Source organism: Narcine bancroftii, chromosome 1, assembly GCF_036971445.1.
Source record: "Narcine bancroftii isolate sNarBan1 chromosome 1, sNarBan1.hap1, whole genome shotgun sequence".
NCBI classification, from domain to species: Eukaryota; Metazoa; Chordata; class Chondrichthyes; order Torpediniformes; family Narcinidae; genus Narcine; species Narcine bancroftii.
Genome location: NC_091469.1, coordinates 13624711 through 13641114, shown reverse-complemented (window position 1 = coordinate 13641114; position 16404 = coordinate 13624711). Strand labels below are relative to the sequence as shown.

General features: G+C 42.1%; 1 long non-coding RNA gene across 1 annotated transcript in view; it reads left to right on the top strand.

Moving 5' to 3' along the window:
- The first annotated feature begins 749 nt into the window (after window positions 1–749).
- LOC138763357 (uncharacterized) overlaps window positions 750–16404 on the top strand; it is a 65085-nt gene continuing 49430 nt past the window's right edge. Inside the window, exons 1-3 of the long non-coding RNA XR_011357513.1 lie at window positions 750–836; window positions 5865–6086; window positions 6169–6313. This is a non-coding gene — a long non-coding RNA (uncharacterized lncRNA). The remainder of the gene's footprint in view (window positions 837–5864; window positions 6087–6168; window positions 6314–16404) is intronic.

Here is a 16404-nt window from a genome sequence, read left to right as displayed (position 1 = left end):
CTCTTAATTTAGTCTATGTGTAGTCTGAGTCCAGCGCGTTCTTTGAATGAAGTGATAGGAGAAGGTATTCGGTTCAACAGTCAATTTATTACACAGCACAAGAATAAAACTTAACAGAGCTCTGGGTCAGTCTGTTAGTTCATAGGTCACCTGCCAGTGAGCTACTCCCCGAGACTGACCCCTATTGTCCAGTTGGCACAGTTTATATAGGTCAATCTTATCACACAGAACAAAAGTTGTTTTCCCTGCTAGATCTTTTTGCATAAGGGTTATCACAAGTCATCTCCTGTTTTGCAGATTTCTGGGGTGTAGCATTCCCATGTTAATCCTCCAGGCCAGACTATCCTGTTGTTTAGATCTGAAATTAATTCATCCCCAGATATTTCTAATCACCATTCGGTCCCTGTCTGGCCAATTTCTGCTGTTCTCTTTAACACCTCCTCGTGCCTTAATCTTCCTCCTAGACTGGTTTTCCATTCCCTTTGATTCTTGCGGGCCATTCTTTGTTCTGATCTGGCCTATGTCTCCTGTGCTACTTCCCACCTCCTTCAGTTGAGCATTCCTCCTAAATCGTTTTATGCATATCCTCTCCCTGTATCTTGGGAGCAGCCAATTTTGTTCAGCCAACTTTGCTCCATGCTGTGACAGCCACTTAGCCACATTCCTCTTTCCCTGACTCATGCAGTCCAAATAAACTTATTGATTAATCATTTATTTCATACTGTTTTAACCCCTAGATTCCAACAAGAGCTCGCCATATAACACGATCTTGGGAAGGCGATGGTCCTCCATTCTGGAGACGTGACCCACCCAGCGCAGCTGGAAGAAAAGTCAAAGTAAGGCAGAATCTGAAGTTCATTGTTCATTCAGAAATCTGATGGCAGATGGAAAGAAACTGTCCAGTGCTCCAGAATGCTCATCTTCAGGCTTCTGTACTTTTTTCCTTATGGTAGCAGAGTGAAGAGGGCATGGCCTGGGTGGCAGAGATCCTTGAGGATAGAGGCTGCCCCTGATGTCACAGGTTGAGTTATCAATCTTCTTTTCTTGTCCTGAGCATTGGCACAACCATACCAGACAGTGATGTAACCAGCCAGAATGCGCTGTGCATAACAGCTGTAGAAGTTTCCGAGAGTTTTCAGTGACAAACCAAATCTCCTCAAACTCCTCACTAAGTATAGTCACTGGCACACATGGCAGTTGGTCAGCACAAGTAAGTTTTCAGTACTCAGCCAGGTACTCCATCTGGAGTGGATGCTTTCCTTGGACTTACTCTTCTGAAGACAGTCTGCACATCACCTTCGGATACTGTAGAGGATTATCAGGGGATGTGGGGATGTGGGGATGTGCAGCAGTTGTACCTTGTTCTCGTGATCAAAATAGGCATAGAAGAAAAATCGGGCATTGAGCTCATCTGGGAGTGAATCCTTTCTGTCTCTGACTGCACTGGATTTGGTTTTACGCCTGACCCCAGCTGTCAGGTATCCTTTGTTGTTTCCATTCTCCTCTTTGCCTGGCAGATAGCTTTCCATAGGTCCTATTTGCGCCTTGTGTGATGTTCTTGATCTCTGGCTCTCAGCAGATTCCAGATTTCATTGTTCATCCAGGACTTCTGGTTCAGAACGATTTGGTGGTGACGTACTTGTCCACAGCTGTTCGAATAAAATCTGTAATGGCCCTGGTCTATCCATTCATATCCTCAGTTAAGCCCAATCCACTGACTTGAAGCAATCCTGTAATCATTCTTTAGACTCCTGTGATCACCATCTGGCTGTCGATCTCTGGAGCTATCCTTTTATGCTTTGTATGTATGCATGTAGTGATCCAACTTGCCAAAATGTGGTCTTGGGAATGACCCATAGGCTTTCATTAACATTGTGTAACAGTAATGAAGTGTCCTGGGACCTCTGGTGCAGCAGGTTGCATACTGGTGATAGATAGGCAGGAATTTCTTAAGACAGGGCCTGATTGAAGCTATTGACTCTGATTTTTTATGATTTACTGACCACATCATGCAATTCCGTAAGTACCTGTTTATAATTGGCATCAGGAGGGAGATAAACTCCAGTGATAATCATTGACGAAAACTCTCAGTGAAGGACGAGCCTCGTGAGCCTAACTGAGTTTTTTGAGGAGGTAACAAAATAAATTGATGAGGGTAGGGAGGTACGTGGGTTTTAACAAAGCAACTGACAAGTTGTCCCATGAGAGACTCGTCCAGAAAGTCATAAGGCATGGAATCAGTGGAACCTTGGCTGCGTGGATAAAAAAAAATGACTTCTTGGAAGAAAGTAGAGAGTAGTAGTGGAAGGAAAGTATTCTGCCTGGAGGTTGGTGACAAATGGAGTGCCACCAGGACCCCTGCTCTTTGTGATTTTTATTAATGACCTGGATGAGGAGGCAGAAGGATGGGTCAGTAAGTTTGGAGGAGTTATGGATGGAGCTGAAGGTTATCGAAGGTTACAAAAGAATATAGACAGGATGCAGAGTTGGGCAGAAAAGTGGTAGATGGATTTCAATCCGCATAAGTGTGATGTGATGCATTTTGGAAGGACAAAGCAGAAGGTTGAGTATAGGGTTAATGGATGATAACTTAAGAGTGTGGCTGAGCAGAAGGATCTTGGGGTGCAAATCCTTACATTTATCAAGGGCACCACACAGGTTGATGGGATCATTAAGAAGGCCTATGGGATGTTGGGATTCAATAATGGGGGATAAAATTCAGGAGTAGAGAGGTCATGTTATAACTCTACAAATCTTTGGTAAGACCACACTTAGAGTATTGTGTTTAGCTTTGGTCACCTCATTATAGGAAGGATGTGGAAGGTATGGAGAGGGTGCAGAGGAGATTTACCAGGATGTTGCCTGGATTGAGAAACAAGGTTAGCAGAGCTAGAACTTTTTACTTTGGAGTGTAGAAGGATGAGGAGTCTTGATAAAGGTCTATAAGATTATGAGAGGCATAGATATGGTGAACAGCCAGAACCTGCTTTCTAGGGCAGGATCAGCAAACACCAGAGGACATATGTACAAAGTGAAGTGAGGGAAATTTAGGGGAGACATCAGGGATAAGTTTTTTTTTTGCACAGAGAGCTGTGAGTGCCTGGAATGCCGGCGATGGTGGTGGAAGCAGAAACATTGGAGGCATTTAAGAGACTCTTAGACAAATGGATGATAGAAAAAGAAGGTTATGAAGTAGGGTTTAGTAATTTTTTTGTAAGAAGGAATATATGGGTCAGCACAATATCGAGGGTCAAATGGCCTGTACTGTGTTGTATTGTTCTATATTCTATAGAAAGATCTGCAATTGATTGAGATTTGCTCAAAGGCAGTGGAGCCAGAGATCAGCATATCCCCAACATCCATGCATCAGGCAGCATTAACTAAAAAGCACACACCGTGTCCTCTTTCTCTGCCGGAATCTGAGTTTTGATCCAGTATGAGAATGATGAAACCCTCTGGTTGGATTGTGGTGCCCAGGGTGTTCTCTGTTTGACAGGGTGCAGGAAACAATTGAGATTTGTCTCACTTGTCTCTGATAAAGCAGCCTCGCTCTAAGGTCATTGATTTTATTTTCTAATGACTGGACATTCGCAGTAATATGGTCAGTAGGGGAGTTCTCGTCCTCTGCGCCTCATTCTGGTTTATTTTACAAATAAACTAAAATTCCCATACAACATCATAAAGCAACTTGAGAAGAATGTAGTCTTTGTTTACTCAAAGCTGTCAAATAAAATAAATATGAAAACATTTGGCTGCATTTTCAACCACACTCCATGTCACATCTTGTTTTTTCCCCAATGCACTCCAAATCAACACAATGCAACAGAGGATGATCATTTCTTTGTGATGCTTTAAGTAACGCATTTTAAACCAAACTCCTCCCTTTCCAATTTAACTGTTGTTTTAATCTGTTCCATAATTTTCAAGTTATTTTTCTGTTTAACACTTGTTACATCATTGACCAGCAGCAACAGAAATTCACCAAGTCAATGTTATTTTCAAAACAATATTTTTATTAATAATTACTAATAATATAACTATAGAGCACGTCAAAACAATCAAAGACGTGATCCAAACCAAGGCTTTTATTAACTAAAAGACTGGAGCGTATCACAAGTAGGTCGACCAGTCCAGAATGACCTGGTCTGGCTAGGAGCAATCCTTTAAAACCTGCCAGTAGGTGTGGCTACACTCTCAGCCAATCACAGTCATCCTACACTGCAATCTGTACATATACACATTGGTGATAGAATCTGTACTATCACCATGACATCTTACTTAAATCTAAACTTAACCCCCACTAAGCACTAATATACCTCTGTGTGTGTCTGTCTGTCTGTCTGTGTATTACTCAAATACTACAGAGTGGAATGATATTTAAGCAAAGGGATTCTGAATTAGATTCAGAATTTATTGTCATGAACAAGTCACAAAATTTGATGTTTTGCAGCAGCGTCTTAGTGCACAAAAAGTAAGGGCAAGGCTGTTGCTATTTCTGTAACTCTTGGATCTGCTGCTCTTCATTAGTCTTCTTCATGTGCATTCTCCGCCAAGAATGTGCCTGCAGAAGCAGATTCAGACCTGTGGAATGGTCGTTAACGTGACAGCTATCTGAAAGGAACAGCTTCACGGGAGGTGCCTCAGAGCGCACTCTACTCCTGTCCCTTTGTGCTGTCAGGGTTGGGGCGACTGGCTGTCAGAACTGGGGCAGCTGGCACGGACTGTCAGAGCTGGGGTGGCCGGCGTAGGACATCCCCACACTCATCCCACTGCCCCGTGCTCTCCCCACAGCCCTGTATCGTTCCCCACACTGTGGGGCGGCCGGCGCGGGATGTCCCCACACTCATCCCACTGCTCCTTGCTCTCCCCACAGCCTCGTGTCAGTCCCCACAATGTGGGGTAGCCCGTTGGAGATGTCCCCACACTGATCCCACTGCCCCATGCTCTCCCCACAGCCCTGTATCAGTCCCCACACTGGCAGACATCCCGCGGCAACCGCCTCAGTGCTGACAGCCCACACTGGCTGCCCCTGCCCTGTCGACCCGCGCTGGGGGGCATGGGCAGCGGGGTGGGGGGCTGTCAGGCACTCGCCAGCTGATTGTCATCCCCTTAGCAGCTGCTTTCAGGCAGTTGCATTCAGGTGCCGGTGGGGGCGGTGGGTCCTCAGTGCTCTGGCGATTATCGTTCCCGGGGGAAGGTTACAAAGTTTGTTTCGCATGCACCTCCTGCGCTTTCAAGTGGCCTCCCGACAGCCGCATATGGGCATAATATGCGTCTTTACGTCAGGGGATTTTGGCCACCTGAAAGTGCCTGAAATGCATCTGTGTCACAAATTAAGAGAGCTGTAATGGGCCTCCAAACTTCAAGTTATCTGTCAACTTCTGTCAACAATGTATTGTGTAAAAACATGGAAGAAAGCAGGTGTGAAGTTGTAAATTCTTTAACCTCCTCTATTGCAATTCTCACTTTGATGTCAGTGAAAAATTCCAGGAAATATTGAATACCTACATCCCCACAATTTAACTTCAAAACCGACATTAATGTCAGTCATGTTGAATGGCTGGAAATAATTGCGTAGCCCTCAGTGTTGTTTTCATGCAGTTAAATGTTGGATAGTTATGTATCCTCTAAAACCCATGCATTCTGAATCAAACTTCAAATCCTAATTCTGCACTGCAAAATTGTAACTGTGGAACATCCAGAACTTTAATGAAGTGTTTGATTTAATCTAAGTTTTGATCAATTTATTTTTACCTGTTAAGTATGATCATGGGTGAATGAGTGAGACAAAGACAAAGTAAAATCAAAATTTAATGTTGATGATTTTTACTCCATTATACCTAAGCCATTCCCCTTTGTTCCAGTTACCCAAGGATGATCTCATCAACTGAACATGCTGGGGACACACAAGAGACTGCAGTTACTAGAATCTGGAGCAACAACCCATCTGCTGAAGGACCATAGGGGATTAAACAGCATTGTGGGAGAAAAAGAGAGGCCAACGCTTCAGGTGGGAAACCCTTCATCAAAACTGAGACATAAACAGTCCTGTTTGAGGATCTTGGCTGAAGATGCTGATTCTGCAGGTAAGTTAAATTTAAGTATTTTTCATTGTCCTCAAAGATTACTTCACTCCCAAGTTCTTTAACATGAACTTTAATTTTGCAGGACTGGCAATAATGGACACCTGGATTTTCTTGCAGTGTTGTTCCTCCAACGGTTTACATTATTGAGGAAATTGCCATTCACTTAGACGTACTCTGGAGAAAGCACAGTGGCCAGCAGATAGAGCTGCTACCTCACAACACCCAAGGTCAGAATCAAACCTGAGTTGCAGCTTCTCCCTGTGAACGCAAGGGTTTCATCCAGGTTCTCTGCTTTCCTTCCACATCCCAAAGATGTGCAGATCAAAAGCTTAATTGGCCACTGTAAATTGCCCATAATGTGGCTAAAATCTTTGGGAGGGTGGAATGCTGACAAGATGAGCGGAATGGTTTGCATAGCGGTTAGCGCAATGCTGTTACAGTACAAGTGACTGGAACTGGGTTTTGCATCCTGTAATGTCTACAAGGCATTTGTACGTTCTCCTTGTGGATTTTCCCTGTGTGCTCCGGTTTCCTCTGTTACGAGCCCAGAGGACCCCAAAACCCAACAGCAGTAGATATTCACCAAGACAAATGGTTACTTAAACAAAAGTTGATTTTAATTATCTTTAAACATAAAACAGAATTACACTTTAACTTATCACTGCTAACTTACTTTACCTAACTTAACCCCCTTCTAATTCTAAGCACACATGTGTGTACTGTGTGTGTAAGTTCAGAAAAGTTCTTTGGTTCACAGTCCAATCTCACTTCTCATTCCTCCAAGTCCACTGGTTGCAGGCAATTCTTATACTGTGCACATAATTTAACATGTATAAAGTTCACCAGGCTTTGGTGCTCGAAGGTAAATGGTTACCGATCAGGTAGGTTCTTGTCGATTTTCAGAGAGATATTTGTTGTTCCAGGACATCCACAACTGATGTACTTCCATCAGTCTCCTCAGTGTCTTGCTGACGGAACTTGCCCCATCAGGGTTCTCCAGATGATAACCCCTTTCTTTCAGGTCATCACAGAGTTCCTTTTTGTTTCTCTTATTCCAAGTGAAACATTAGACAGCCAGTCCTCTCCTCTTGCATACACCACAAGTGCTTTGACCAGTCTGTCTTCCAAAAGCTTGCTAGTTTGTCCTGTTTCAGTTCCAGCAATTTCTGTTGGCTGATGCTGTCAGTCTCTCTCTCTCTCTCACACTCAGAGACTGAGACAATGCCTGCATACTCTCTGCTTCTAACCACATGACTCTCTTACAACAGCAAGTATCCTGCAGACAATAGGAGCCAGCATTCTTTTTCATCTGTGGCATTTAGTGACATCTTTTAAGCACACTTCAAAGCTCTTGCAAAAAGGTGTGAAAAGCCACTATGTCTCCAGTATTATCAGAGCTCCAGCATTTCAAATAAGATCTGTTTTAAAGTGTTTACATGTGACCTACCCTAACAAACCTTTCCCAATTTATCTCCCAAAACCATTTCCATATACTCTGTCACACCTCCCACTCTTCAAAATTTACTGGGGTTTGTAGATCATTTGGGTGTAAATGGGCAGCCTAGGCTTGTGGGTTGATACTGAGCTGTATGTCTATTTTTTTTTAAATGTGGAGAGAATGAAATAGGTTAGGGTAGTATCAATAGAGTGGGCCAAATGGCATGTTTCTATGCTGTAAATCTCCATGATTTTATGGTGCATTGAGATGTAACGAGGATATATTGTTATATACTTAAATACATTGCAAGATGCATGCAAATTATTTCTTGCTGCAGTAACACAGATACATAGATCAGAGTCAGAATTAAAATTTATTGTCATGAACACTTCACAAAATTCATTGTTTTGCTAAAGCATCATAAAGCAAACATATAAACCACCTTACAAAATAAATAAAAAGCAGTGCAAGATACACCAACTGCAACAGTGTAAATTAAATGGGCACAATACATCAAGACAAAAAATATATAAAAGATCGATAAATAAATAAATAATCACTGTTGCAATTGGTGCAAGAAAAGGGGGTAATGTTTCAATAGTGCAGTCATATCTTTCGCTCATTTATGTTTATGATGGTATGGCGAGGTTCATGAAACTGATAGATGTTGGAAAAGAACTGTCTTGAACTTCAAGATGCCATCGCATATTAACATGGGAGAAATCTCTAAAAGATGGTAAATCAACATTTTTTGATCCACCAACCAGCAGTGTTTGTTGATGCATATGTTTAAATGCGCGCCAAAAAGATACTTATTCGTTCAATACTGCTTGGATTTTAAGCAGTATCTCTGATTTTGCTTTAAAACGGAACATGAGATACAAAATGGATGCCTCTGGCATTTCAGCATGGTTCATCAGTATCATAATAGAACCCCTGTTGTGAGCTCATCAATTTACTTCTGTGAAAAATGCAAGCTGAATAAGAAACAGCTTGGCTCAAATGCAAGGTAGCACAATTAGAATTATTTTTTTTAAAACACATTTATTCGCATGACAAAGGAGTAACAGGGGAATGTCTCATTCCTGAAATGAGAAGATTGGTCTATCAAAGCTACAGGAACATTGATGAAGGATTGCAATCGAAGTGTTGACAATTCTTTTTCTCCCTCTGAGTTTGCCTGGTATATTGTAATGCAACCAGATTCCAGCATCTGCAGTCTCCTGTGTGACTCCACCTGAATGCCTTAACTTGCCAAAATTTACCACAGTAGCAAAAGGCCATGCACACAAAACTTTCTTTTCAAATGTAAAATGGTTGCACACATATGAGTTGTTAGTTTGAAATAGTGATTTGATATGTTTTTTTTAGATAGAATTTGCATGATTTTACTGGTCCAAAGAATGTCAGAGGTCTCAGCATTGGTTGTTCACACACAAACGGCCAAAATTTGAAATATCGGTCTCCTTACACAAGTTTAGACAGTGTACCAGAAGTGCAGGCATTCCAGGAAATTTACAAGGAGTGTAGGATATAAAATATCAGAATGGCAATCACACCCACATTCCAATTCTGACCTCTTTACACAGTTTGCATTCCGGAAAAATAGCAATAATTTTCTGGAACACAGCGGCTGTGTACACAACATATAAGATGTAACCTTGAAATATTGCCATAAAGTTTGAAGCTTGACTCTAATACATCTGGCATTGTGGAACAGTGGGAAATAATCACTGGCCTATTCTCAGTGATATGGGAAAGGTACAAAAATCTTTTCACTGTTGCTGTGCTGTTTTGGGATGTTCCTGCAATACCAAATGTGTCATATGAGTGCACAAGGGGACCTTCATCAGGCTGCTGTTCAATGAATACCATTCTCAGTCTATTTTTGGGTATGGTCCCCGATTTGTTTTTGAAAATTTTATTTAAGAATTTTACAAGATATTACAAAAAAAGAAAATACAAGATACAAATACAGATATATAAAAAAGAAGGAAAAGTATAAAAAATAATAATGGTAATGATAATAACCCCCCCCACCCCCTCTACTAACTACATCATCTTGACTCTCTACCTCACCCCTCGGATCCTTAAGAAATTATACATTTAAAATTAGTTAATCAGCATGCCAAATCTTTACATAACTCTTACTTAAGATCAATAATCATACAATCCAAATATAAACTTCACATTTTAATAAAAAAAGAATAATTATTTTGCAAATTATAAGTTATTTTTTTTCCACATATAAACACGATTGCAGTTCATTATGCCATCTTTGTATATTCAATTCCATATCATTTTTCCAAGTTATCGCTATACATTTTCTTGCAACCGCTAACCCTAACCGCAAAAATGCCAATTGTGGCTTATCAACCAATCCCAAAGAAACAGCATTTATATAACCCAATAAACACATCATTGAATCCATTTGCAAATCGATTGTAAATAAATCTCTCAAAAATGTAATAACTTTTTCAAAAAAGTCTAACTTTCTTACATGTCCATACACAATATACAAAAGTACCTGTCTTTTCTCCACATCTAAAACACAAATCTGTTGGACTAAATCCATATTTCTTCAACTTCTCAGGAGTCAAATATAATTGATGAATAAAATTATAATTAACCATACTATATCTCACATTAATTAATTTTTGCGGAAACTGCCAAAATGTTTGGCCTGGAAGTCAGCCTGAAGAAAACTGAGGTCCTCCATCAGCCAGCTCCCCACCATGACTACCAGCCCCCCCACATCTCCATCGGGCACACAAAACTCAAAACGGTCAACCAGTTTACCTATCTCGGCTGCACCATTTCATCAGATGCAAGGATCGACAATGAGATAGACAACAGACTCGCCAAGGCAAATAGCGCCTTTGGAAGACTACACAAAAGAGTCTGGAAAAACACCCAACTGAAAAACCTCACAAAGATAAGCATATACAGAGCCGTTGTCATACCCACACTCCTGTTCGGCTCAGAATCATGGGTCCTCTACCGGCATCACCTACGGCTCCTAGAACGCTTCCAACAGCGTTGTCTCCGCTCCATCCTCAACATCCATTGGAGCGCTTTCATCCCTAACGTCGAAGTACTCGAGATGGCAGAGGTCGACAGCATCGAGTCCACGCTGCTGAAGATCCAGCTGCGCTGGGTGGGTCACGTCTCCAGAATGGAGGACCATCGCCTTCCCAAGATCGTGTTATATGGCGAGCTCTCCACTGGCCACCGTGACAGAGGTGCACCAAAGAAAAGGTACAAGGACTGCCTAAAGAAATCTCTTGGTGCCTGCCCCATTGACCACCGCCAGTGGGCTGATCTCGCCTCAAACCGTGCATCTTGGCGCCTCACAATTTGGCGGGCAGCAACCTCCTTTGAAGAAGACCGCAGAGCCCACCTCACTGACAAAAGGCAAAGGAGGAAAAACCCAACACCCAACCCCAACCAACCAATTTTCCCCTGCAGCCGCTGCAACCGTGTCTGCCTGTCCCGCATCGGACTGGTCAGCCACAAACGAGCCTGCAGCTGACGTGGACTTTTACCCCCTCCATAAATCTTCGTCCGCGAAGCCAAGCCAAAGAACTATCCATACACATATTTGACCATTCTTCCCAAAACATTTCAATATCTAGATCTTTCTCTTATTTCTCTTTTATCCCATCTATCCCAACTTTATCCATCTTTTCTTACCACAACCTATACATATCCAAAATAAATCCTTTTGTGTCCTTGCCAACTATTAAAATCTCAAACTTAGATTGACTTGATAAAGTTAATTCCTTACCAAATCGCAAAAAATATCGAACTTGGTAATAAGCTAAAATAGAATTTGCAGAAATACCAAATTTCTCTTGTAATCTATTAAGTGTAGAAAATTTACCCATGGCTCCCATTTTTTTTTTAAATTGGAACACTGTCAGTGCTGCTGTTTGTGTAGACCTGTGGGAACAGAGAGCAGAGACACAGCAGTGCTCCAAATGTTTCAACTGCTGGATCTTCATTCCGGTAGCGCCATTCAGGCTGTTGATAAGTAAAATCCTGCAACTACAAGGTCTGTACCCAAGATGCTGGTGCCTGAGCTCAGCAGTGGTCATAAGGGATTGCAGACTTCAGGGGAGCAGCAGACCAACAAAGGGCAACAGAATAGGAGATAATGCCCCCCCCCCCCCATTCAGAAGGAAAAGCAGATGAGACAACCCCACAGGATGATGACCACAGCAGTGGAGCAGTGAGGGGCTCAGTGGCTGAGGGATTTATAGTGCTAGTGTGCTAGTGACACTGCTGACCACTAGAGAGAGTCATAAAAGAGTTGGTTGCAGCTTATGTTGGATTCAAGGTGTATGCCTCCATATAATGTGATTCTTATGCTAATAAAATATATTTGATTTAAAAGAACGCAAGTTTCCCTATTACAATGAAAAGAAACATCTCTTTGTACCAAGAGTGTTTATCAGTCATTATCAGTAGAGATGTGGAGAGTGCAAAGATTCCTGATGCTGTAAATTGGACTGAAAATGTAGACCATGAGTGGAGGTTGTTCAATCAAAGATTTATGCTGTACCTACAAGCCATTGGACTCAATAGCAAACCTGATGCACAGAAGGTTGCACTGCTACTTACTGTGGTGGCACCTCAAGCACAAGAGGTTTTCAATTCATTTGTTTTTGCTGAGGTAGAAGACCAGGGAAAGTTTGACAAGGTTATCGAGATGTTTGATAAACACAGTTCACAAAGGAAAATGAAATGCATGAGATATATGTGTTTTGCCTGAAAATGTAGCTGCAGGGAAAGAGTTTTGATACATTTCTATCAGACTTGAAATTAAAAGCATTTTTGGATTGTTGCAAAATTCAATGATCCATGATCAAATGGTGTTTGGGATTATTGATAAGAAAGTGAGAGAGAGGTTGCTGCGAGAGACAGACCTTACCTTAGCTGGAGCTGAGAAGATATGCCACACCACTGAATTATCTCTGCAGCATGCAAAAAAAGTTCAGTGAGAGTGCAAAAGGCAGTGAAAATAAAGGCATAGCTATAGTCTCAGTGTTTGGACACACACATAAACAAAAATAAAGATATAGGAAACAGCAAAAAGGAAGAGCAACATTCAAGAGCAAACAATGTGGCACCAAAACAATGCCCAGACTATGGAAAAGTCTGTAATAAGTGTAAAGGACAGAATCACTATGCAAAGCAATGTTTTTCCAAAGGGAAATAAAACAGAAGTGAAAGAGTCCACACTATGCACACTATAGAAGAAATTGCTCTCAGTGATGCACTCTTCATTGCATGGTAGAGCAGAAAGACTATAAACCAACAGACACTGAACAGCCAAGTGTGAACAGAGTCAAGCAGGACAAGTGGACTGTGTCATTACATACAAACGGAATAAATATTCCTTTCAATCTGGACACAGGGACAAAGATCAATTTGATCTGTGAGTGCAACATCAGGGCAATGAAGATAAAGCCATACATCCATGCAAATCCTGCACAGCTCAAAGCCTACAATGGACAGAGCATTGACACAAAAGGTAAAGAGCACCACCTCAGGTTCACAGAAGTCCCAATTGGACATGAATCACTACTGGGTGACAAAGCATGTGAACACATAAGCCTAGTCAAGAGGGTGTACACACCAGAGAAATCTACTGTATTAGCTGATACATTATCTAGGGTAACAATGCAGAGTGAAGCACACAATGAGAGTTCCACAGAAACAGGTGTGAATCTCCACGTGAACCTGATTATTGAATCTCTTCTTCCCATATCTGGCATGAAATCCAACCACTTCGCAGCTGAAACAGAAAAGGACACAGTTCTACAGAGGTCATCAAGAATCTGAATGAAGGATGGTCTAGAGGAGAATGTCAGCCATACTACAACATCAGAGCTTAATGGGCTGTGAAGCAGTTGTTTAGTTGGTTTCTTCCGCACTTATCCCCTATCATCTACATAAACAATTAAAAAAATTAAGAATTCAGTCCATGCCCCCCCCCTTAAATGTTGTGTGACCCCAATGGGGTGGGCATGTATAGACTGGGAGGAGTATGCCCCCGCCCCCACCCTAGTTAAGAATAGCTGAACTACAGCCATGTTGATTTCAACATCATCATACTAGCAAAACATGATTAAACTGATCTATTAGGGATTCTGCCCGTCCCTCTGCAACTGGATCCTCATCGGCAACCACACCTCACTGACCATCAACATGGGTACATCAAGACTGTATGCTAAGTCCTTTGCTCTATTCCCTGCACACTTGTGACTTTTTTTTTCTTTTCTTTTTTTTTCTTTGGCTTTGCTTCGCGGACGAAGATTTATGGAGGGGGTAAAAAGTCCACGTCAGCTGCAGGCTCGTTTGTGGCTGACAAGTCCGATGTGGGACAGGCAGACACGGTTGCAGCGGTTGCAGGGGAAAATTGGTTGGTTGGGGTTGGGTGTTGGGTTTTTCCTCCTTTGCCTTTTGTCAGTGAGGTGGGCTCTGCGGTCTTCTTCAAAGGAGGTTGCTGCCCGCCAAACTGTGAGGCGCCAAGATGCACGGTTTGAGGCGTTATCAGCCCACTGGCGGTGGTCAATGTGGCAGGCACCAAGAGATTTCTTTAGGCAGTCCTTGTACCTTTTCTTTGGTGCACCTCTGTCACGGTGGCCAGTGGAGAGCTCGCCATATAACACGATCTTGGGAATTGTGACTACAATTCAATTATAAATACACAGAGGACACCATTGAATAATAGGAAATTATGAATCAGAATAAAGAATTGAGATCAAGTATCTGGTTGGGTGGTGTCTAAACAGCAATCTTGCTCTCAATGTCCCCAAGACTGAGGAGCAGATTGTTGATTTTAGGAATGTGGTCCACACCTCTGTTTAGATTGAAGAACAGAGGTGGAGAGGGTTGGTACGCTCAAGTTCCTGGGAGTACACATAACAGAGGAACTCTCCTGTAGCCAGAACATCGAGACAACCATGAATCTACATGGAGAACTGCCATCGGAGAGCAGCAGCAACACCACACAGCACACGTTCTGTTCTCGCTGCTACCATCGGGAAAGAGGTCGAGGTGCCACAAGACTCACAACACCAGGTTCAGGATCAGCTGCTACCCTCCACCATCAGACTCCTCAACAACAAACTCAATCAGAGACTCATTTAAGGACGCTTACTTGTGCACTTTATTGATTTTTTTAATTCTCTCTGTATTTCAGTCAATTTGTTTACATTTGTGATCTGTTTACAGTTCTTTATTTGCATGTTTGCTTATGCATGTTTGCTTAGTGCATAGTTTATGTTTGCACCAACAGTTGGTAGTAATTCTTCCATGCCTGCAGGAAAAAGAACCTTAGGGTTGTATGTGATGTCATGTATGTACTCTGACAATTAATCTGAAATCTGAAGAAGGCAATGTTTATACTTTCTGAGATTTAGCGTATTGTCAAATACTCCATCAACCTTCTACAGATGCAATGGAAAATCGACATCACGCATCATGGTTGCATCATGGCCTGATTTGGTAACACTAGTACCAGGAACACAGGCTGCAGAAAGTAGTAGACACAGTCAGGTGCTTCACTGGCTCAGCCCTCCCATCCACTATAGACATCAAATTGAGCTGCTGACTCAAGAAGGCAGTCAATGTCATAAACGATGCCCATCACCCTGGCCATAATCTCTTCTCACTGCTCCCTTTGGGCAGAAGGTATGGAAGCCTGAAGCTCTGCACCTCGAGGTTCAAGAAAGGTTTGACATTTTCTTTTCAGTGCCTCAGGCTCCTGAACCTTCCCTTATGATTTATCTGAATCATAAATTACTACAGAACCCACAAAAAGACCTGCTGTCACTTTTGAAATACAGTGGGGTTTTTTTTGCACAAACTGTAACTGTGCATCTCTCTTTAATATTTATTATCTCTTTCTGCACTGGGTAATTTAGTTTATTTATTTGGAGCTTATTTTTACAAAAGTACCTGTTTAGCTGCAGCAAGGAAGAATTTCGATGCATTGTACGCGTGTATGACAATAAATTTAACATTATTTACTAATTTCTTCGAATAAGCAGCAGTATTCTGTATGCATGCTAATGGACACACCTCTCTGTGGATGCAATCCTTCTGTTCCATTCCAAACCCTTCAAGTTCCAGGAATGATTGTAGTTCATGCATGTGTTGCACACAAGAAATATGCTGTGGATTTCCCTACCTTGATCACCTTCAGAATATGCCCTGGCCTTTACTTGGGCATGTCTACATTTGTAAATTCAAATTGGCAGTATAATCTACAAGAATTCTTGGTGCATTTTGTTTCCTCCTCTTCTCGTGCCAGGAACACCTAGAAATCCAAATGATTTCTGGCATTCTTATCACTACAACTATATGAAATGATGATTCAATTACCCAATATTCCATCTGGGCTCTCTTCAACCAGATGGCATTAACATCGCTTTTTCCCCATTTCCATTTGGCACCTCTCTTTCTTTCCCTATCCTTCTGTCCCTTTTCCTCCAGCACCCACCCGCTTTCCCCTCCATTCAGAGAGCTACCTGCTCCTCCTTTCACTTCTCAGTTTTTTTTTCTTGTGCCCTCCCACCCATATCCGCCTTCGACCACTTTCCTGTTGGCCTGTGCTTCTCCCCCTGCCCTTTCTTCCCTCCTCTTCCCACCTTTTTATTCGGGTACCTGCCTGCTTTTGACTTGTACCTTGATGAAGGGCTCAGGCTGAAATGATGACTATATTCCTTTGCTTCCTGTTGATGGTGTGTAACCTGCTGGGTTTCTCCAGAATCTTTGTATATCAAGTGTCTGCAGATTGTCTTGAATGTGCTGCATACTCTTCTCTACATTGCACAGGGTTGGAGATGGGTATGGGGAACAGTGTAGTTG